We start from the raw sequence: 23,657 nt of genomic DNA on the forward strand, positions 1-23,657 counted from the left end.
CTCCGGGAAACCATCAGGGAGAGAGCAGAGTGGGCTTCTTGGGTACGGTATTCCAGAACTTGGGGACCACAGCTGAAAAGTCTGTCTCCTGTATGCCTGCCAGTCTGACAATCTTTCATTCTAGGCACTCAGAGGAGACCAGAGGCAGTCGATCTTAAATCACGGGCAGGTACATATGGGCGTCAGCGGTCCCTCAGGTACAAGGCCATTTAAGGCTTTAAAGATCAGAACCAGCACTTTGGATTGGGCCCAGAAACAAATTGGGAGCCAGGGGAGTCTAAAAAGCACGGGGGTGATATCCTCCCTGCACCCACGATCCAATTAATCTGCTGCCGCATTTTAAACCAACTGCAATTTCTGAACCATTTTCAAAGGCAGCCCCATGTAGAGTGTGTTACAGTAATCAAGCCTTGATGTCACCAAAACATGTGTCACTATGGCCAGGTCAACTGCTTCCAGGAACGGGCACAGCTGGTTGATCAAGCATTCCTGGCTACCACAGCCACCTGATATTCAAGCAGCAAGGCAGGATCCAGGAGTACTCCCAATCTGCAGACCTGCTCCTCATCCAGAACAAGTTACAGCCCTATCCCTGGCACAGTTTTCCCCTTGACCAGCAACACTTCCATCTTGTCTGGATTAGGTTTCCGTTTGCTAGCCCAAGGTCAACTATTATTGTTGGCTGCAGCCAACTTTTAAGGGCTCTTGGCCCCAGTGGGCTTTAATTAACAGGTGACTCTTAATTTGCCACTTGCAAGACAGTCACATCCATCAGGAGGAGATGCTTGACACTTTTTGGAAACTGAGAGAAATTGGGCTGTTGGCTGGGGCTACTTTCCCTGCTAGACAGAACTTTTTCTGCCCATAGGGTAGGAAGGGAGGAAGCTGCCATACACCAAGTCGAACTCTTGGTCCATCTTCCTCAGTATTGCCTACACAGACTGGCAGCAGCACTTCTGTGCTGCAGGCAGGGTACGTCCCCAGCCCTACCTGGAGATGTTGGGCTGAACCTGGGACTTTCTGCATGCAAAGCAGATAATCTGCCACTGAACGATGGCCCTTCCCAAAAGGAGGCATGACTCTGCTTATACGTGATGGAGGCCTAGAGAGACCAGGTAACACGCTGACGTAGGACAGGACTGTGTTACAGGGGGTGTGGCAGTGCAGTTAAGATGCCAGCAGTGATGACTCCGTGTGCTGGCTTGGCACTGTGGTGAGTTCCACCTTGGGCAAGCAAACAGGTGGCCTGTCGGTCAACTAGTCAGCTGCAGGAGAGTCTGCATTTGTGCTAGAATTGCTTTTAATATGTTTTCTTTAATAATATGTTTTAAACCCCCCCCTTTTTTTTTAAAGATGTTTTTAACACTTAAAAAAATGTTTTTAACGTCATTTTGTTTTAATGTATTTTAAGGTCCTTTTATGATGTTTTAAAGTGTTTTTAGGGTTTCTGTTTGCTGCCCTGGGCTCCTGCTGAGAGGAAGGATCTAAATCAAATAATAACTAAATAAATAAACAAGAGCGCCAGTGCCACTGGTGGCTGCTGCCCATTGAGACTGGTAAGGTAGATGGCAGGGAGGCCAACAGGCGGTGGAGCCAAAGCCAATGTCAGGTAAAGTGAGAACCAGGGATAATCGGAGCAAACTCATCCTCCTGCCTGCTCAGTTCTGCAAGGGCAACACTGAGACTAAGGAAGAGGAGGGGGAGGAGGCCGACAGCCAGGGCCACCCCCTGGGCTGGTTGTAAGTCAGGAGGCAGGCAGGTCAGGGCTAGCTGAGGTCAGATAGACTGAGCTTGGTGGGGCAGTGCCCCATTTTGACCTAATGCACCAGCCACAAATGATTAGTGGGGAAGGCCATTAAGAGTCACCCACAGATAACTTGGAGCTGGTCCAAGGGGGCAACCCTAATGTAGTGGTTCCTCATTGGACATAAGACAATTCAGAGCTCCAACAGATGGGAAAGGGCTGTCGCTCAGTGGGAGAGCATTGCTTTGTATGCAACAGCTTCAAGTTTCAATCCTTAGCATCTCCAGGTAGGGCTGGGAGAGACCCCTCTCTGAAACCCTGGAGAGCTGCTGACAGTCAGTGTCGACAATACTGAGCTAGATGGACCACTGGTCTGATTCGGGATAAGGCAGTTTTCTATGTTCCTCTAAATACTTTTTTTAAAAAAACAACAGCAACCATCTGCATCCTTCTGAGGGATAATGATTTTTCTCTTTAAACCTTTCCGTTTCATTGTTCAGTGCAGACAGTCTTTAGTTACTCATTCCTGACCTTGCGATGTACACAATCGGCCGTGTGGGTGACATTGGCTTTTGCTACTGTTTGCATTTGGAGATGGGAGAGAGAGAGGGAAAGAGATGCACACAATTTTAAGATGACTTGTTTTATAATCTGTCAGAGGGGCTTTTTATCTGGAACGTTCCCATGACAACAGATTGCTGCTCAATTTTTATTTTTTTTTGCCACAGCCATGCCCAATTATAACGCAGTAACTGCTAAATCAATAGGGGTCAATAATGCTACATACGACTTACTGTGATGGAGGCATCTTTGCTGGGCGGCAAATATTTGCCTTTCCAGGTCTGTTGTCTCCAAGACCTCTTAAACTTCAAATGGTTTTATGCCTGGGAGGAGGTTTCTGTGCAGAACTGGAGCACCTCAGTTCAGATGTTGAAAGTGGTGGGGAGATGAACAAAACTGTAGGAAGGGTCCCAACAAACAGACAACAGAAGAATGAAACGTGAATGTATTTATTGGGGAAGGGTTTTATTTCTCCCTCCGGATCATGGTTAGAGGCAGAGCTGTGTGTAGGTACCCCAAGCTTAAAAATAAAATTTAAAAAGTACACCAAGGAAAAACGAATTTGGTATCAAGATATAATGGTTTTTGAAATGTATGCAAAGAACTTTGCACATTTTTTCTTTGTCTGCATAATTTAGGCTGCAATCCAACACCTGTCTACTCAGAAGTAAGCTCCATTGGGCTCAATGGGACTTACTCCTAGATAAGTCGGTATTTTTTTTAAAAAAGACCAAAACTATTTTGCATCATGCTGCATGGTATCCAACGCACGTCTTCCGTTAGATTTATGCTTGCACAACAAAACTCCCCCTCTCCCCCCCTAGACCACAACCTGCACCCTTCCCAAATCTGTTCCAGAGGGTTGGTGAAGACTCAGAACAAATTTCAGAGATCCACAAGGGGAGGAGAGGAGGGCAGTTCAGTTGTGCAATGAGTTCCTTGGCACTACATGATTGGATGCAACCCTCTGCCTGGCTTTGATATCTTGAAGGAGTGGCAAGACCCATCTGCGACTGCTAGAATTCTTTGTCAGCAACCTGCTTGGATTCTCAGACTTCAGCAGAGTCTGCCCATAATACTGTTGGGGCTAGAAAGAAGCAGGGCCAGCCCTGCCATTAAGCAGAGGGAGGCAGCCACTGCAGGCAGCAGATGTTTTGGGGTGGGGAGGGGACAAAACTATGTGTGCTACATGACCTGCCTGCACTGTGAAATGAGGCAGTGGTGCTCACCTAACCTCTGATTACCCACATCCATGCTGCATACTGGGGCACAGAGGCGAAGGAGTGAGCTGGCAGCAAAGTCAATGCAGTGAAAATGCACTGGCAAAGCCAACCTGGAGCTCCCATCAGTGCCTTCACACTGCACCAGCCTTGCTGCTGCCTTGGCCGTCTCCATCCCAGTATGCAGTAGTGATATGGGCAGCCAAAGGTAGGGAAGGGGAAAAAATTTTATTCAGTTCACTTTTAACGCTGAAAGGATCAAATCCGCATTTCCCAAAAACATATGAGAACCAAAACCATCCTTTGAAATTTGCATGCATCTGAATTTTGCAATGCAGTTTCTCCAACCAACCAATGTTTACAAAAATACGTATATTAGGGAAAGAGTGCGTAGAAATGAATGTATTTCTGAAAATAACATCCAAACATCCATTATTTTAGGAGAAATTGCTTGCAAAAATGTGGATATTAGTCAAAACTATGTACAGTATTTATTAGGAGGTATTCACGCTAAAATGCTGAAGATTCTTCAGTGCTGCAGAAATGTGGAGAACTGAATCTAAGGTTGGTAAAATGAGACATTGAGAGAACCCGAAATTCCGTCCCATCCACTGCTGCCACTCTGTGCCTTCTGAGCTAGCTTCCTCAGGAACAGCTGCCCCACTGACCATGGCAAAGGAAGAACCAACTGCATGTCTGGTCAGCTTTTGTACATAGGATGGGGTGGTGGAGGGAGAGGTACCGTCTTGTCCTTTGGCTCAGACAGCAAAACGCCTTGAGCGAGCTCTGACCATCGTCTTCTATCACCCTTCAGCTTGTGTGGCGCTTTCTCACAAAAGACAGCACGCGGCGTGACTTGCAGAGTATAAAAGGTCAAACAGCAAAAAAAGGATAAAAGCAGACAAGCAAAACATTATCAGTGTTTCAAAATAATTACACATCATAAACACTGTAACAGTGTTTCAGTAACACAATTATATTTTCACTAACTAATCAAATAATCAAAACAGGAATGTGTGCAGTGTGCAGAATCAGTTTGGTGTACCGGGTTAGGACCTAGGAGAGCAGGGTTCATATCCTCAGCCTGCAATGAAGCTCACTGGCTAGTCTCACTGGGTGGCCGCTATCTCTCAGCCTAACCTACCTCAAAGGGTTGTTGTAAGGATACAAAAGGGGAGGGGGAAGAAGCAGAGCTTGGAAAAATTACTTTTTTGAACTACAACTCCCATCAGCCCCAGCCAGCATGGTCACTGGATTGGACTGATGAGAGTTGTAGTTCAAAAAACTAACTTTTTCAAGCTCTGGGAAGAAGCATGTACAGCACCTTGAGCTCCTTGGGGGAAAGGTCGGATATAAAATGTAAGAATAAATGTAACAATTATGAAGATAATCATAAAATTAGAGTAGACCCATTGAAATTATGAGTAACTTAAATCTATTGATTTCAGTGGATCTATTCTGAGTATGCCTTAGAAGATACTACCCATAGGGTTCAATTCAATTAAGTCCTACTCATCGTAGACCCACTGAAGTTACTGGACATGACTAATTTAGGTTCATTAATTTCAATGGGTCTACCTTGAATAGGATTTAGTAAGATATCATCCATGGACCTCAAAAGCCATATAGTCCAAGCTGACACACGAAATCCACTGCAACAGCATTCCTGACAGGTAGTGTCCATCTAGCCTCTTCGGAGAAAAAAGCCTCCGGTAAAGGAGACCCTATAGAGCTGCTGCCAGTCAGAGCAGACAATGCTGGGTTAGATCGACAAATGATCTAACCTGGTATAAGGCAGCTTCCTGTGTTCCAGTGAGGTACTAACTTTCCTATCATGGATCTGCATAAAACACCCTAGGTTATCCATCCTGCAACTCATCATGAACTCTTTTGTAAGGACACAGGTACCAGCGGGAGACCAGGTTGGGCACTGCCCAAGGGCCCTTGCAACTGGCAGGGGCCCCTGCTGCTGGGGCCGGGTGGGTTTTTGGAACTTCAAAGTGGACCTGAAGGTGCATTCTGATCTGCCCACAAGGGGAGCATGCCTTCAAATGCCCCCCCTCCACACAGAGAAGTGCAGCAGGGATTGAAGACGCACTGAAGACCAAAACATGCCCATCAGCTGATGGGTGGATGGGAGCACCCCTTCAAATGCCCCTCCCCGTGTTTCTACTTCAGACCTCTTTGTGGAGAGAAATGAAGGCATACTCTGATCTGCCCAGATGAGAGCATGCTTCAAAATGCCTGCCCTCACTAGTGATGTCAGCTGCTGAGCGGGTGGGTGCAGTTTGGGGAAAATGGTCTTGGGGGCCAAATTGGACCCCTTAGGGGGCCATGACTGCTCTAGAGGCCTGAGACTGCCAACCCCTGCAATAGTGGTTGCAGCAGAAACAAGCAGGAAACTTGAAAGAGAAACTAAGCTCACAATTCAGGAAGACCAGTTAGCTTTCTGTTCCTCTGCACATAACCCTCTGCACAATGGGTCCCAAGACTGTTGCATATTCCAACATTTAAAGGGTGATTTTTTAAAAAATATGGAGGACAAGGCTATCATTGCCTGTTAGTCACGATGGCTGTATGTCACTGCCAGTGTCCGAGGCAACGTGCCTTTGAATACCAATTTCGGGGGGGCTTTGTGGGGAGAGTGATGTTACAGTAATATCCTGCTTGGAGGGTAGGAGTTCCCAGTAGGAATCTGGCTGGCCACAGCCACTGAGAAAGTGGGTGCTGGATTTAACAGGCGTTTGGCACTTATATTTTATATTATTTCGCAGGTTGGATAAATAAAAATGCAAGAATTTCCTTCCTGGAATTCACCTGCCCTTATCTAGGCCATGTACCTAGGGTTACCAGGTTTATGGCTTTTACCCAGAGACTCTGATTTTTGGGGGTCCTCTCTGAGTCTCCAGGTGAGTCACCTTAATCTCTGGACTCTTAGCTTTCATTTTTAAAAAATTAAGTTTCTAGGTGGTCTGGTTCAAGAGATATAGACCAAACTAGCCCTCCCTCAACTTCTGTTAGAAGCTGGCTGCTCTAATCCTCATCCTTTCAGGTTTTTAGCCAACACGTGAAGTCAGGGTTGTGATTGACAAGAGATTTGCTGACCTCCAGTCAAGTGCTAGAACCCATCACAAATCTCGAAAACAGTTCTTTTCTTTTCCTGTTTGTCTGCACATCAGAAGTTGAGTGTGTATATAATATGTTACACTTTTCTAATTATAAGGAGACAAACAAGTTTAACTTTTACTGGGCTGTTGAAGAGAGCAGTTTATTTCTCTAATTCATAGCCTGTTTTGAAAACCTTCCCAATATGAAATTTTAACCCATTACCCACTTTTCTGGGAGTAAAGCTGCAATGCTAATCCCACATACCTGGAAATAAACCCCACTGAATTCAGTAGGGCTTACTTTTGAGTAGAAATGATTAGGATTGTGCTGTAACTCAATGGGACGTTTGAGTGAACATGGCAAAGGATTGTGTTGTAAATCGTTCTCTCCCCCTCCAATCCTTTTTTTTTTAAGCAACTAGGCAGGGTTTACTTAGAATTATTATTAAAATTAGAATTTATTACCTGCCATTCACCCAAAGGTCAATGCATTTATTTGGTAGGAAACTAATACTGATTTTTTTTAAAGTTCTGCAATGACCAACTGGTTTTGACAATAAACTTATATAAGGTGTATGTATTTTTACATCTCTAGTGGTGTGAATGTGGAATATTTTCAACTTCCCTGTGAGGTGGGGTTGAAAAACAAGGCAACTTACAACAAGAAATAAATCCATTTAAAATCCAATCATAAAACAAGTATAAAACAGTTGCAAAACAGCTTTAAGTGGCATGATTCTGAATTTTGGGTTGGATGAGTAAAGTTCTTTATCATTTGAGGTTGCAGTCCTGTGCATGCTTCCGTTTGAATATAATGAATACATTGGGACTTGCTTCTAATTAAACATGCATAGGATTGCACTATACATGTCTTTACAGGTTGTGTAAATAATAAACATCTTTGACATGCATACTCATATAAATATTTCTTCATACTATGTCTCAATATGTATCTGATTTCACACTACGGTTGTACATTATTATTTCCTCTACATTTTAAGTGTGCTCTTCTTGCATGCAGTGGTGATGGTCCCTCTCCATTGTTTTCATCCTGAGGGGCAGATTAGGCTGAGAGATGGTGAGTAGCCCATGGTCATCAAGTAAACTTTGTAGCTGATTTCCATTTAAAAAATAATTAAAAAGATTTATATGCAGGCAAAGTTTATGAAGTAATGCAGATCCACATAATACATTTAAAGCACATTCAACTCACATTTAAAGTGCATGACTTTCCCCAAAGAATCCTGGGAAGTATAGTTTCCCCCTCACAGTTATAGTTCCCACCACCTTTAACAAACTACAGTTTCCATGATTCTGTGGTGGGATTCATGTGCTTCAAATGTATGTTGAATGTGCTTTAAATGCATGGTGTGGATCTGCCCTAAGTATGTTGTGCATTCATTAGTGAATTGAAAAGGGCAATTTTTAAATGTAATTTTTAAACAGGTGAAGGGGCTGTAGCTCAGTGGTAGGGCACATGCTTTGCATGCAAAGGTCCAAAATCCGATCTCTGGAAAAGAGTATTGCCTAGAATCCAGGAGAGCCAATGTTACTCCATGTTATCAGTACTGAGCTAGGTGGTACCAAATGGCCTGAGTCGGTATAAGGCAGATTTCTTTGTTCCTACAAGAGGAAAGAGACCCAAGGGCCACACTGACTTTGAAATGTATTTATGTATTTTACTTACAACATTTTATACCACTTTACTGTAAAAAACCTCAAAGCAGTTTACAGAAGGAATTAAAACAATAAAATTATTCGCAAAACAGTTAAAAACAAGTATTTAAAAGCATTCACAATCATAAAACCAACAATGAATTAAAAATAGATAAAAAGCATAATAGCTTCTACATTCCTGGATAAGATTGCCTAAACAAAAAATGTTTTTAGCAGGTGCTGACAAAAGTACAGTGAAGGTGCCTGCCTAATGTCAATAGGCAGGGAGTTCCAAAGTGTAGGTGCTGCAACACTAAAGGATCCATTTCTTACAAAAGCAGAACAAGTACTATGTTGTCGGGCCCTGGCCAAGGGCCTCTGGGGCCACAGAGGCCCCTGAGGGGCCCCTCAATAGGGAGGGGGAGGAGTAGTGCTCCCCTTCTGTGATCCGCAGCAGGGCAGCTGCCACAGACTGCAGGGAGGGAGCTTGCAAGGCGCCCGTGCGTTTGCTGGCTCTGCCTACCTGTCTCCCCTGTCTTTTGTGGCTGCTCGCACTGGGCTGCCATTAACCAAGATGGTGACTGAGGTTTCCCTAAGGTGCTGATGCCCCTGCTGCCATCTTCAGCCCCTTAGGAAAACCTCAGCCACCATCTTGGTTAATGGCAGCCCAGCGTGCACTGCCACAAAAGACAGGTAGGTGGTGCATGAATGCACGGGGCGCGGGGCAAGCTGGTGCCTGAGGGCCCTGGCATGCCTGTTGCCGGCCCTGGGTGGACCTCAGGTCTGTGGGACAAGTGCAGCCCTCCAGGCCTCTCTGTCTGGACTCCAAAACTCTCCCCAGGCAACTCCCCCTCTTGCCAGGCCACATCCCTTCGCACCCGTGTTTCACACCCTCCTTAAGAGTTTTTGCATGGCTGGAATGTGTCCTTGAAGTCTGATAATGTTCTTCCTTGCCAGGATGGAAGCTAGAAAGGGGTGTGTGAGTCTGTGTAAAAGTAGCCTATGGCACAAAGATTTTTTTTTAAAAAAAGTGTTTGTTGCATTGCCCACTTTTGCCTCTGGCCTTGCCCATCACTGGCAGGTGGCCCCTGGAAGATTCTTCAGGAGGGAATGTGGCCCTCAGGCTGAAAAGTATTCCTCCATCCTTGTTCTAAATCACCCGCTACATCACTGAAAAAACACTGGGATCATTTCTAAGGCTGTACAAGTGCCGTTAATTTCTAAGGCTGTACAAGTGCTGTCAATCATACCTCCAGGTTCGTGATATCTCCGTATTTTACAAAACCACTTCAAAATTAACGGTGGATAAAATATGTGTGGGGTGGGGGGTTTGGATAAAAGAGGAGATTTGTTACATACCAGGTGGATTTGAAGTTCAACGCGCAAGTGTTCCATGGTGCTAAATTTGAGCAGTGATGTCTAATGAGATCCTAAGGGAAATTTAGCCTAGCTGTGATGAGGAAAAATTATGAAGAGTGATGAATGCTGAATCCAGAGTGAGTAATCAAAATATAATCATTCATGAGTGGGGGGATGTTGTTTCCTTCAGATTCTTCTTCCTTAGCCTTTTGAAGCAGCTCAAGGTAGATCAGGCTGGATCTGGAGGTGTCTTCCCTCCCAACAGCTGTTGAACTCTTCCTTCACAGTGGGAGCTGGAGAAAAGTATGTGCTGATCTGTCTACGTTCTTGGAAATTCACAGTCTCCAAGAACTTAGACAGTTCACACTTGATGGTTTTGCTTATACAAAGTCGCAGGAAAAATCAGACATGTAGCTAGATTGGTAGCTAGAATGACCAGTGGAGCAATTTTCGAGATGAGTGTTCTTCAGTCGTGGTTCCCCAGATGTTGTTGGACTACAACTCCCATAATCCCCCAGCCAGCTTAGCTAATGGTCAGGGATGATGGGAGCTGTAGTCCAGCAGCAACTGGGGACCCAGTTCTAGATCTAGAACTAGCTGTTCTAGATCTGCGCACCAGGTAAGGTGCCTTTCATTCCCATCCCGGCCCCAATTTCCTATTCCTGAAGTTCCTGCTGCTGCTTCCGCCACCACTTTAAAAAGGGACAATGGAGACAGCAGGGCTTTCTATTCACGCCACGCTGGCTGGATTGAGGGGAAATTAACTTTGGATAGGAGGAGCATGGAAGAAGAAATAGTGTTCCGTTACTGGGCGCATGTGATCTGTGCCACCCCCTACTGGCGCTGCCACCCCTTAACAGTGAATTGTTAAACCAAGGGATTTGCTCCCACAAGAGGCAGTGATGGCCACTAACATGGATGGCTTCAAAAAAGATTAGGCAAATTCATGCAGAATAAGGCTATCAGTGGCTACGAGCTGCATTGGCTGTGTTTTGCCTCCACTGTGAGGCCGGATGCCTCCAAACACCAGTTGCTGGGAAATGCAGGGGGAGAGTTGCTCTTGCATTCAGGTCCTGCTTGCAGGCTTCCCAGAGGCATCTGGTTGGCCACTGTGAGAACAGGATGCTGGACTAGAAGGGCCACTGGCCTGATCCAGTAGTGCTCATTTCAGCGTGAGTTGACCCTGATGGATGTCCTTTACAGAGAAAAGAACAGGGGGAGTGCAGGCCTTTTCTTCTTGAGAAGAACAGCAATGATGCCATTGACCATGGTATCCTCCTGGGCCGGCTCTGTGGGAAGAGCAGTGGTGGCACTATGCTACCGTGGCTCCGTTCGTGCCTGCAGGGTTGTGTGCAGAAAGCAGCACGGGGAGTGTGCTGTTCTGCCTCCTAGTGTTTTGGCTATGGAGTGCTACAGGGCATCATTTTGTCCCAATTGCTCTTCAACTTCTATTTGAAGTCGTTGGGAGCTGTCACTAGGAGTTTTGGAGCAGAGTGTCATCAGTAAGATGATGATCTATTTCTCCATTATATCTGAGTCAGGAGAGGCTGTGCAAGCCCTGGATCAGTGCCTGAATTGCAGCAGTGGACTCCAAGATGCTGAGCTTGAATCCTAGTAAGATGGAGGCCCTAGCTAGTGGCTGGTCCTTGTGTCCACGAGATAGGTCAATTGCCTGTTCTGTACAGGATTATATTCCCTCTGATCTGTGGCTTGGGGGTAATGTTTGATCTATCTTTGTCACTAAAGGCCCACATGCCCTCTGTGGCTAGGAGTGCCGGCTGGTACGCCGGCTGTGACCATTCCTGGACTGTGATTAGCCTGACCACAGTGGTCCATGCATTGGTAACCTCAAGACTCGATTACTGCAACATGCTCTGTGTGGGGCTGCCCTTGTATCTGGTCCAGAAGCTGCGGCTAGTGCAGAATACAATGGCCAAACTGCTCTCAAGAGCGGGCTACTGGCAACGTGTTGCCCCACTGCTGAGAGAACTGCATTGGTTGTCAATCTGCTGCTGGGCCAGGTTCAAGGTTCTTGTGTTAATTCGCAAATCCCTAAATAACTTGGGCCCAAAATACTTCAAGGACTGCCTGATTCCTTATGCTTCACCTTGATTGCTGAGGCCTTCCCATGGGGCTGTTATTTATTTATTATTATTTATTCATTATTTGATTTATATCCCGCCCTTCCTCCCAGCAGGAGCCCAGGGCGGCAAACAAAAGCACTAAAAACACTTTAAAACATCATAAAATCAGCCTTTAAAATACATTAAAACAAAACATCTTTAGAAACATTTTTTAAAAAAGCTTTTAAAACATCTTAAAAAAGAGGTTGAAAAGATATTGTTTTTTTAAAAAAAGATTTACAAACGTATTAAAAAGCAATTCCAACACAGATGCAGACTGGGATAAGGTCTCAACTTAAAAGGCTTGTTGAAAGAGGAAGGTCTTCAATAGGTGTCAGAGATGGCACCTGTCTAATATTTAAGGGAAAGAAATTCCAAAATGTCAGTGCCACAGCACTAAATGTCCATTTCCTACATTGTGCAGAACGGACCTCCTGATAAGATGGTATCTGCAGGAGGCCCTCACCTGCAGAGCGCAGTGATCGACTGGGTATATAAGGGGTAAGACGGTCTTTCAGGTATCCTGGTCCCAAGTTGTATAGGGCTTTGTACACCAAAACTAGAACCTTGAACTTGGCCCGGTAGCAAATGGGCAGCCAGTGCAATTCTTTCAGCAGTGGAGTGACATGTTGGTGATACCCTGCCCCAGTGAGCAGTGGCCCCAGGTTCAGTTGGCCTTTACCGGGGGCCAAGCCTTTAATGTAGCTGGCCTTGCCCTGTGCAACTCCTTGCCAAGAGAGGTTTGGCAGATGTCATCCCTGCTTGTTTTTAGACATCTTTTAAACACGGTACTATTCAGACAAAGCCTTTCTGATCTGAGCCTCTATGCCCACTGGCTCTACTGATGCGTTTGACTCTTTTTATTGTCATGTTGTGTTTTTAGCCTGCAAACTGCCTTTTGATATTTATATAACTGTGGTTAACAAAACAGAGGTTTTCATTTTTCCGAGCAAAACATTGTGGCTTCCGCCTTCATCAGCTGCTCATGTACAAACGGAGTGATGCCGTTACCAAGGCGGCAGTTCCAAAGCTTTGAGGATGGGATGCTCAAAGGGGCTTCATTCACAGAAGCTAAGTAATATTTGTACTGTCCTCCAGTTTAAGGCCATGTGGCACCATTGTGTCCAGGGTGTATATCCAGAGATTCTCCCTCTTTTCACATTTTATATGAAAGTGTAGTTTATTAATATTTCAAATAAATTAATATAAAAATGTTCCCAGTTTAAAATGACAAAGGATGAGGAACATCCTGTTAGAAGTCAGAGAGGGATGGGGAGGGGATTGCCCCATCTACCACCAGCTTCAGGTACTTCCAACATTGACATGTGGCGCTTGAGGGAATACGGCCCTTGAATGGTCAAATGTTGCCCAATGTGGCCCTTATCTAATTTGTTCTCTGAAAGCACCAAAAACATGCTTGAATCCAACAAACCAAGAACTGGTCCTTTAATTTTCATTTAAGGCCTCTGAAATGTCATCTAGAAATCACAACTAGTGGGAGTGAAGGGAAGCCAACCCTCTTGTCTTCTGGGATCATTAGCTGTCACTTTGCCGCGCTGTTGCCATGTTCTGCCCAAGCCTGCAGAGATGGGGTGTCAACGGACATCTTCGCATGTCACAAAACTGGCTCAGCACGAGAGCTTCTTGGGACCAAAACTACAACGAAAGAAGAGAGCCTGCATGAGGGCAAGACAGTAAACGAAGATGCTCCTCAGCAAAGAACAAGTGGTTGATGTGACGGATAGCTGTGTTTGGTTCATGGCGGCTCCTGTTACAATCCCGTTCCTGCACTGTGCTGTGAAAACTCTGCCAGTGTGCCACAAGAAATGAATCAATTAAATAATGAGCCAAAATCACCTGCCACCCTTGCAGGGTGCTCTCTGCGTTTGTCTATTAAACTGCTCTGAGCTTGTCCCCAGCCAGTCAGGTAGCAACCAGGGGATCGGAGGGGAGGGCACCATTTTTATTTCTCATAATGCCCCACAGCATTGCTACATCACTTGCTGTAGGGAAGGCCAGTGCAAAGGGTTGGTATGGGATCTGCCAAGGGCGCACACCCCTGCTGGGGACCCACTGACAAGAACTCCCTCTCCCCAGACATTGTCCTCCTCTTCACCATCGCAACCTGCTTATTTTAGCATGTGTTTTTAAATTGTTTTTTAAAAGTGTCTTTTTTAAATTTGTATATTTGTTTTTCATGTTTTTAATTGTTGTAAACCACTCAGAGAGCTTCGGCTATGGGGCGGTATATAAATGCAACAACAACAACAACAACAACAACAATTTTGCTCTGGTCCACGATGGCTACTAGCCATGATGGCTACGTTCTACTGCCACTGTCAAAAGCAGTCTGCCCCTGCATGCCAGTTTCTGAGAATCACAAGTGGGTAGTTTGCTGTTGCACCCAGGTCCTGCTTTTGGGCTTCCCAAGGGCATCTGGTTGGCCACTATGAGCACATGAGGCTCGGTTAGATGGGCCATTGGCTGGATCCATCAGGGCTCTTCTTATGCTCTTATGGTCCCAACCGCAGTGGGGGCAAGAAGGAGGAGCTCTATTATATTCATTCATTATCAATCAATTTTCATGGAGCCTCTGTTGAATTTGTACATAGGCAGAGGTGTAGTCATCCAGGGTCTTGGGGGATCTTAGACTCTGTACTTTTTTCAGAACAGGGTCTCAGCAGGATCCCTATGTCTCCAGCATTCTATGAGACAATCAGCATGAAAGGGAAGTGCTTTAGCCACTGCGAAGAGTCTTCTAACACGCTTCCTTGTCCTTTCCTGCTGATTGGAGCCAATCAGAGTGAAAGGAGGTGAATCAGCCACTGAGAAGGTTCTTCTCAGCAGCTAACACACTCTTTCACATTAATTGGCTCCTAGGGATGTCTGTTGTTGTGGGAGAAGGTTTAAAAAGGATCTCATTCTTAACCCAGACACAAAAAGGGGGGGGCATGGCTGTGACTATCATGAAGGGATCCTGCACTTCTGAATTTCCCACTACATTACTGCAGGTAACTATGCATAGGAGTGCAATGATAGTAGCCCTGATAAATTGGTTATTATTCTGTATACTGCTGTTCTTTGGGATGGGGATGTTTGCAGTTTGGACTTTCCTTGGAGTTGTGGCTATGGAGTTATGGTGAACCACTGCACTTCAGTATTTACCACTATGTCACAGGATGAGGTTGCTGATGGTTGAAACAGGGTATTGGACAAAATGGATCCTTAGGCTGCATATGCACAAGATTTTATTTTAGAATCAGTGAAGATTGGTTCTTGGTTTTTTTCCATATAGTCCACACAAAATCTAGATCTAGTGCATTTTTTTTTATCCCTGGAAAGTGCATCTTGAGAAACTGGTTTCATTCTGAGAATAAAAGTTCATTGCAGCATGATTCTGCGTTGCCCCACAGTGTGTCTGTTTGAAACCAGATGTAGGAGGTCCCAGCAATGGGGGGATGCATTCACCCCCCTCCAATGTTGTGGTGGGTAGGCGCATGCCAAGATTTCAAGCACCACTTCCTTCTTAATTTACCTGGGGGATATGCAGGGACCTCTGAGGTCTTGGCTGAGGTCCTCTGTGGCTGAGAGGAGCCCCTGATGCTAGGGCCGCACAGGTGTAGCTCCAGCTCTGTGATCCATGTTAGCATTGGGGCGTGGAGTGTGTACCCCGCCACCTGATGCTGGCACAGATCGCAGATTGGGAGCCATGCTCCTTTGCAACACACCCTCCACTGCTAGCATGGGTTCATGCCACTTCCTCCATCACCACATGGCTGGTGAGTGAGCATGGTTACCATCACCCAAGATGGCTGGCGGGGGCTAGTGGGCTGATGTGGCTGGGCCTATGGCAATGATAATGTTGCCATGTTTCCACCGCTGCTTTGAGGGCCCACTGCAGTTTGGTGCTGGCCTTGAATGTGGCCCTCCAGAGCTCTCTGTCTGGCCCTTGGGACTGTCCCCAGGCCACAACTTCTCTCCGGTTGCATCTCCCCTCCTCAGGCCACCCCCTCACTGGTTCTGCTTGGCTCAGATGTGTCCTTGACTTCTAATCATGCCTCGTTGCCTGGATGGAGGAGAGAGAGGGGTGTGGGAGCAGAGCTTGGAAAAGTTACTTTTTTAAAACTACAACTCCCATCAGCCCCAGCCAGCATGGCCACTGGATTGGGCTGATGGGAGTTGTAGTTCAAAAAAGTAACTTTTCCAAGTTCTGTGTGGGCGTGTGTGTTGAACCTCGCCTACTGCACAAAGGTCAAATTTATATTCATGGCTCCACCCACTTTTGCCTTTGTCCTTGCCCACCACAGGCATGTGGCCGTTGGAAGGCTTCCCAGAAGGGAATGTGGCCCTTGGGCTGAAAAAGGTCCCCCACCCCTGCTCTAAAAAGTGCCAGGGAGTGGAATTTTAATTAGGACAACAACAAGCAACACAAGCTGGCTGTGCAAATAACAGTTAAGAAAATGCACGTAGGTAGGTTTTATTTTTCTCTTCTTTCCACCACAAGGGGGAGCTATTGCTATACCAACATTTATAACAATATGAGCAACTTTCGCAGTATTCCTAATACAACACTACATTAAGCACTCTATAAATACAGGTTACCACTGTTGTTCAGCATTTTTTTTTTTTTTGCCCTACAGCACTTAATGTTTCTTTAGCACTTTAAGAAATAAATAAAAATGCACAAGATTACCTGTCGACAGGCTTGCAGTCTAACAATTCTGAGCCGGAAGCATTTTTGAAAGCTTCTGGGCTGGATCTGACAATAATTGGAGACCTCTGATGTGGGTGCAGGGGCAGTGTCTTCACCACCCTTTTGAGGAAGAAATGGATCTCAGGGATAGAGCATCTGCTCTGCATGCAGAAGTTCCGAGGTTCCATCTCCAGCGTCTCTAGGTAGGGCTGGGAATGTCCCCCGTCTGAGATCCTAAAGAGTCCCTGCTAGACAGTGTCAACAATACTGAGCTAGGTGGTGGTGGGGAACCTCGGGCTTGGAGGCCAAATGCAGCACTCCATGCCTCTCTTTCTGGCCCTCAGGACTCTTCCCAAGATACACCCCTCCTCAGGAGACAGACAGACAGAAACGCAGGCCTGGTCTGTACCCTCGAGTGCTTTTGCCTGGCTGAAATATACCTTTGAACTGCGATAATGCCTCTTGATTGCCTGTATGGAAGATGGAGAGAAGCGTGTGTAGAAACTTCTAAATTTTGAATGGGTGGAATGTACGTAAGATAAAGAGCCTGTACAAAGACTATACAAAAGTAAGAGTCATGTCTGTTGCTTCAGCTACTTTTTCCCTCTGGCCTCATTCACCACTGGCATGTGATCCCCAGAAGGTAGCTCTCTGAGAAATGCAGCTTTTGGACCTGGAAGGTGACCCAGATGGTGATTCAGTTGGCCTAGACCAGCATGCTTGTCTCCTTTGCCACCCCTTAAGTAAGCACACTTTCCAGGGCCTGCCCAGGACTATAAACAGCGGTTACTGTGCATCAGTTGAAGCTTCTGTGCCATTTTCAAAGGCAGCCTCTTGTTGAGATCATTGCGCTAGTTGATCCATAAGGCTACAAAGACATGGATGATGGTGCCAAGTTCCCAGGACTCTAAGAAGATATTCAGTCATTGATGTTATGGCCCCAGACCATGAATCCTCAGAGGCGGAGTCCTCCAACAACAGCAGCCCCAAAGAGGAAATGGAGCCATGCCCTGGTCTGTCCTATGTGGAGCTGCAGTCACCAGAACCCATATCTTCTTCCCTGAAACCTGCAAAGACACCTCTGCCACTGATGATTGGTTCACAGACACTTTGGAGGAAAGCCCTGAGGGAATATTCATGCAGCTTGAAACTCCAGGACCTAGAACAATGATAGCCAACATGTTGCCCTTTAGATGTTGCTGGATTACAACTCCCGCAAGCCATGACCATTGCCCATGCTGGCTGAGGCTGATGGGGATTGTAGTCCACAACAACTGGAGGACACCATGTTGCCTACTCCTAGCATAGAAGAAGCAAAGAGGAAGGCACTGGCCCTTTAACTGGCCAGATGTAGAATTCAGGACATGGGGCCTCTAGTAAATAAATACCTAGCCCAGACTATAATGATCTTCCAGTTACTCCAGGACACTGCTAGGACAACTTGTATGATCTGCTTCAGCTGCAGGATCACTAACCATAGTCCTGAAATCCATAACCAAATCCCTGTCCATGGTGCTCATCCTGCATTGACTCACGTTCTTGTTTGCCTGAAACTACTGATCTCCCCCTTTTGGGCCACCAGTTATTGCTAAAATGTGCTCTCCTCTGAGCTGCCTTGGTGACCTGCTTCTATAAGAGCAAAGTACAGCTTGGAACATCCCCTGTTGGTACACTTCTTCCACTGGACAGACCATTAACCCCTTGATCTTAGGTGATGTCTACATGATCTTAGATGTCTACACCAGTAGGGCATGAATATGGGCATAAATGTGTATGCATGAGTAGGCCAAGCTGAGTCTTCTTTGCCTGAGAGTCATCAAGCTGAACATAACCCATCAACCTGTTGGGCACCTTGTACCCCTCCTCCTCCTCTGTAGTTTCAGGCTGCAAAAGCAGGAGACATTTGACCATTAATGGGCCCCATAAGTTGCTAGTTCTACTTGTTGGTGACGCATAAAATGGCCACCTGGTTCCTACATCATTGGGATAAATATTTAAATGACTTTCCAAACTGTAACCAAGTTTTAAGTGGGTATAATAGCGTTTGGTCACTTTCTTCCCATCCTAATCTCATCATTCTTTCCCCACCCCCTCCACTCTTTATTTAAGATAGTGAGTTCCTTGGGGCAGGGACCTTTTCTGCCTATCAGGCTGCCATTTATATGGATGGAATGGTATAAATAAATAAGACGATGAAAATTATAAACAATTATTATAAAAGTTTGCTACTACTACTACTATAGCTAATAATAATATCAGTACTATAGCCAAAGGGAGGAGTGATTCTTGTGCCAGACTGTGAGAGAGAATAGAAATAAGATTACTTATTGGAGCAGGCTTGACCTGGTTCTCACATTCACTTGATGTGATTAAAAACAAAACAAAACATCCATGTGCATTTATTTTGCCATTGGTTCATACTTTGAATATTCCCTCAGAGGACGCCCTCTTGTGGTGATAGTTGGCATTCATTTTTTGTGTCAGAGAGCTGGTTAGTTAGCCTTTCCTCTCCCTGTGGCAAGTGCCAGCTGTGTCACCACATGGGGGTGCATTTTTGAGAAATAGTTATGGAGTGGGAATCAAAAGCAAGTGTAGAAAATTTAGACTTGGGAAGCTGGTGCTTTTCTAAGCTTTGAGCAATGCTGAGCATTTATGGTTACAATGGAGTGAAGTATTAACTGAAACTTTAAAAAGTGTTTTGTAATGTATGTACTGGCCATGATGCCCACAAATGTTTGCTTTCTTCAGTTTTGTACAAAATGTAAACTCAGTCTGATATCAGGTTGCCAGTCCTCATGTTGATGCAGATAATAGATTTAAATGCATGTATTAAAGCTGTTCTGTATAAGGCTCTGGTACCATGCAGAAGGCTAGGACTGGGGAAGACAGCTATGAGAGAACTAGAAAAGGTCCTCAAATGCAAAGATGTATTTCTGAACACTAAAGTCAGGCTCATTCAGACCATGGTATTCCTGATCTCTATGTATGGATGTGAAAGTTGGCCAGTGAAAAAAGCGGATAAGAGAAAAATCAACACATTTGAAATGTGGTGTTGGAGGAGAGCTTTGCACATACCATGGACTGCAAAAAAGACGAATAATTGGGTGATAAAACAAATTAAACCAGAACTATCACTAGAAGCTAAAATGATGAAACTGAGGTTATCATACTCTGGGCACATAATGAGAAGACATGGTTCATTAGAAAAGATAATAATGCGTGGAAAAACAGAAGGGAGTAGAAAAAGAGGAAGGCCAAACAAGGGATGGATTGATTCCATAAAGGAAGCCACAGACCTGAACTTACAAGATCTGAACAGGGTGGTTCACAACAGATGCTCTTGGAGGTCGCTCATTCATAGGGTCACCATAAGTCGTGATGGACTTGAAGGCACATAACAATGCCAACAAACAATTAACATATGTAGCTCCACCTATTTTTGCCTCTGGCCCTCCCCAGCACTGGCATGTGGCCCTCAGAAGGTTGCCGAGAAGGGAACGTGACCCTCAAGCTGAAAAATGTCCCCCACCTGTCTTACAGTTATGTTTCCCTAGACGTGACATACTTCATGACCAGTGACATTGCATCTGTCACCAGAGTGCTCCAGAGCATTTACACATCCTCAGATGGGCAGAAAAAAAGCTTGGTTGTCAGCAGCAGAGGCTGGTACACAATGTGACTGGTAGGGCAGAAGGCAGGGAGGCCAACAGGATGTGGAGCCAGAACCAATGACAGGTGGAGCCAACTCATTCTAACTTTGTCCCCATCCTCCTCCTGAGCTCTATAAGGGCAACACTGTGATTAAGGAGGCAGTGAGGCTGGTGGCTCCGGTGTCAGTGGGGCAATGAATCCACTTTGACTTTTCGTCTGACTTTTCAAGGAGCTGTCCAAAGCACTGAAACCTTTTCCCCAAAACTAGGCTCAGCGCCTTGGGCAGCTCCTTGAAAGTTTGGACTAAAACCCAGAGTAGATTCACTGCCCCACTGACGTTGGAGCCAGCAGTCTCTACTGTAAGGGGTAGGAAGCTGATAGCCAGAGCCACCCCCTGGACTGAATGGAACTCAGACAAGTGGGACTGGCTGGCAGCAGACTGAGGTTAGCGGGGAAGTGTCCCATTTGCCCTAATGGACCAGACTCTGCTAGTTACCAAGACATACATAGCATGCAAAGACCGTGGCTTTTTACAAAGGAAGTATATATTTTAGTGAATTCCACCATTTCCTGTGAGTGGGACTTTGGAACGGCTTTGCTTTGGAATATGTGATGGGGTGATCTGTCATGAGTCATGCTCGCAGGGGGTAGACCGACACGCAGGGGGGGGGGTGAGGAAGACTTGGACTGGGACATTCCCGTTGGGGAAGGACCCAGTGAAGAGGGAGATGGCAAAACAGCCCCCACTTTCGATGCCAATGGGTCACCATCAGACACCCCCCAGGACAGACAACCCCCAACTGGCTGTCCTCTTCTTCGCCTGATGCTGCGCCTCTCCCCATGCCTGTGCTGGCACCAGACAGCTCTCCCCCCACAGATGGAAAGAACAGGACTGAAGCTAAGGCCCTGCCTTCGCCCAGGTTGAGGAGGAAGATGTGGTGGGAGATTCAACTAACCCAGCTCAGGAAGAGTCTGTGCTTACGTGCACGCACCCAACCATGACTCGGGCTACATGCAAGAAGGGGGCCCACCCAGTCCTACTTAAGCTGGGCGAGGGGGAAGGGTTAGTTGCTGAGTCAAAGTCTTAATGCCGCCAAGTTGTGCCTAGTTAGTTAGAGAGGGATGCTGAGTTCTGAGTAAGCCGTAGATAGATTCATGAAGCGCTCTGAACTGGGACTTTCTATTAATAAAAGAAAAACTACAGCTGTGACTGAATCTGAGTTCCTCAAGTTCGGGCAGGACATGATCAGACGTAGCAACCTGTCTTCTTTGTGGTCTCACCAACACCTGGCCTGTGTGTTCTTAAGGACTAGGCCCTTAAGTAATTGCTGTGTCCTTACAACAGATGTGATTGGGAAAGTCAGGCGGCATCTTTCTTAACCCAGGATTCTATCACTGGGTTGTCATTATTTCTACCAGTGATGCAAAGAGAGCTGCTTAGATTGAGTGTGTAAAACCGCCCTAAGTTAGTTCCCGTCTGCAGTACGCATTTAAAGCAAAGTATTATACCACTTTAAGCAGTCATAGCTTTCCCCCAGGAATCCTGGGCACTGTTATGGGTGTTGAGAATTGTTAGGAGAGCCCTATTCCTCTCACTGAGGTACAATTCTCAGAGTAGTTAAGTCAGCCTCTCTTCCCAGGCAACTCTGGGAAATGTAGCTCTGGGAGGGGAACAGGGGTCTCCTAACAACTCTTAGCATCCTTATCAAACTATACTTCCCAGGATTCTTAGTGTCCAGGGGAGGGGAGCGGTTTGTGAGTGCCTCTCTCTCTCTCTCTCTCTCTCTCTCTCTCTCTCTTTGTGTGTGTGTGTGTGTGTGTGCAAGAGAGAGTCTCTGTGTGTGTGTTTGGGAGTGCCTGGGCTGTGTGTCTCAATGTGTGTGTGTGTGTGTGTGTGTGTTTGGGGGTGAAGGGTTAGTGAGTGAAGTGAGCAGGGGAACTCTGCCCCCGTTAGTCTTAACATATCCACACAGCCCAACAACTGGAATTCAACAAAATTCCTGCAATAGAAAGGAAGGAGAGGTTGGTCTGTGCAGGGGACAGTCTTCTGGTCTCTGGCTTGGCAACTTGTCCCAAGTCTCTTGGCTTCCAGTTTGAACCCCGGATGTCATCCTGGAGTGCTTATGTGCCAAATAATATGTGACGATAAATTAATCTTTGCATTAATGTACAGGCTGTTTTTTTTTTAAAATGGATTAGGAGGTAATCCTGAATTGGTGCTAATGGGGGATTTGTGCCCCCCCAACTAGCTTCAGAAGAGAGATGTCTCTTGGGACAAAGGTGGGAAACCTCAGGCCTCTTTATTGCACCCTTTAGCAATAAGCACCCAATACTTCTCTACCTATTATAATAACTGCAGAGTAAGCAAACATGCTTCTTTATGGCTGGCTGGGTAGACAGCACAACCGAAAACGAAAATGAAAGGCAAAGGAAAGTCCAAGGGGTGGAGTCTATCTCGAACCCATAATACAAAGTTCTCATATTTAACTGTTCAAAGGTCATGTTACTGTAAAGACTGGGAGTTTTCAGGCTCACTTAAGTAATTATAGGGTGACTGGGATCCTGAAAAACCTACCCTTAGTCAGGGAAAGTCTTGAGTGAGCGATTTGGGGGTCTCTTCCAGATGAGGCTTTTGTTGTGCATGAGCCTTGTATTATTACTGATTTGTTCAGAGGGTCCTAGTCTTAAATTGATCCTGTTCTTAAAACAGACCGTCCTTCTTTAAATGGAAGCTGTCGTTGTCTGTCATGTCGCAAATGGAAAGATCATTTTCCAAAAAACCCCTAGCTGCCGGAGGGGGAAAGAAGCACAGCTCGGGGAGGGGGGTGGGGAGCGGTGCACCCATTTGCCCCACCCTGGCACAGGGCTGCCTACAGGCCTCTTTGTCTGGCCCTTGGAACTGTCTCCAGGCCATGCCCTACCTTTGCCATTCCTTTTTAACTGGCTGGAATGTGACAATTCTCTGACAATGCCTTTTCCTTCCCTGGACGGAGGATAGAGAGGAGGTGTGTGGATAGGAACCAACCTACAGTGGGAAGGCTAATGTTACATTTGTTGCTGTGCTCACTTTGCCCCTGTCCCTACCCACCACTAGCAGGGGGTTGCCCGGAAGGGAACAGAGCCCACCCTCCCAGGACCTCAGCAGGGGAGGAAAGGGTTAATTCTCCCTCCACCCCTGTCAAAACCCTGATAATTATCGCATTTATTCACATTTTAAAATACCTGAACCTCAAACGTAAAGATGCTCTTTCCGTTCTCTCGGTTTCTCATTTTCCCCATCTTAAATTCAGTTCTCCACATTTCTGCAGCAATTTGCCATTTAAAAAAAAAAAAAAAACCTCATGAAACTTCTTCAGCATTTTAGTGTGAATTTCTGCTAATCCATTTTGTAGGCAGTTTTGACTGATGTGCACATTTTTGCAAGAAATCTCTCCTAATATAATGCATTTTTGTATGTTATTTTCACTATCCATTTTTCGGAGAATTTTCCTCCTAATTTATGTATTTTTGTAAACATTGGTTGGTTGGAGAACCACACTGCAA

The sequence above is a fragment of the Rhineura floridana genome, chromosome 6 (genome assembly GCF_030035675.1).
Source record: "Rhineura floridana isolate rRhiFlo1 chromosome 6, rRhiFlo1.hap2, whole genome shotgun sequence".
Taxonomy (NCBI): Eukaryota; Metazoa; Chordata; class Lepidosauria; order Squamata; family Rhineuridae; genus Rhineura; species Rhineura floridana.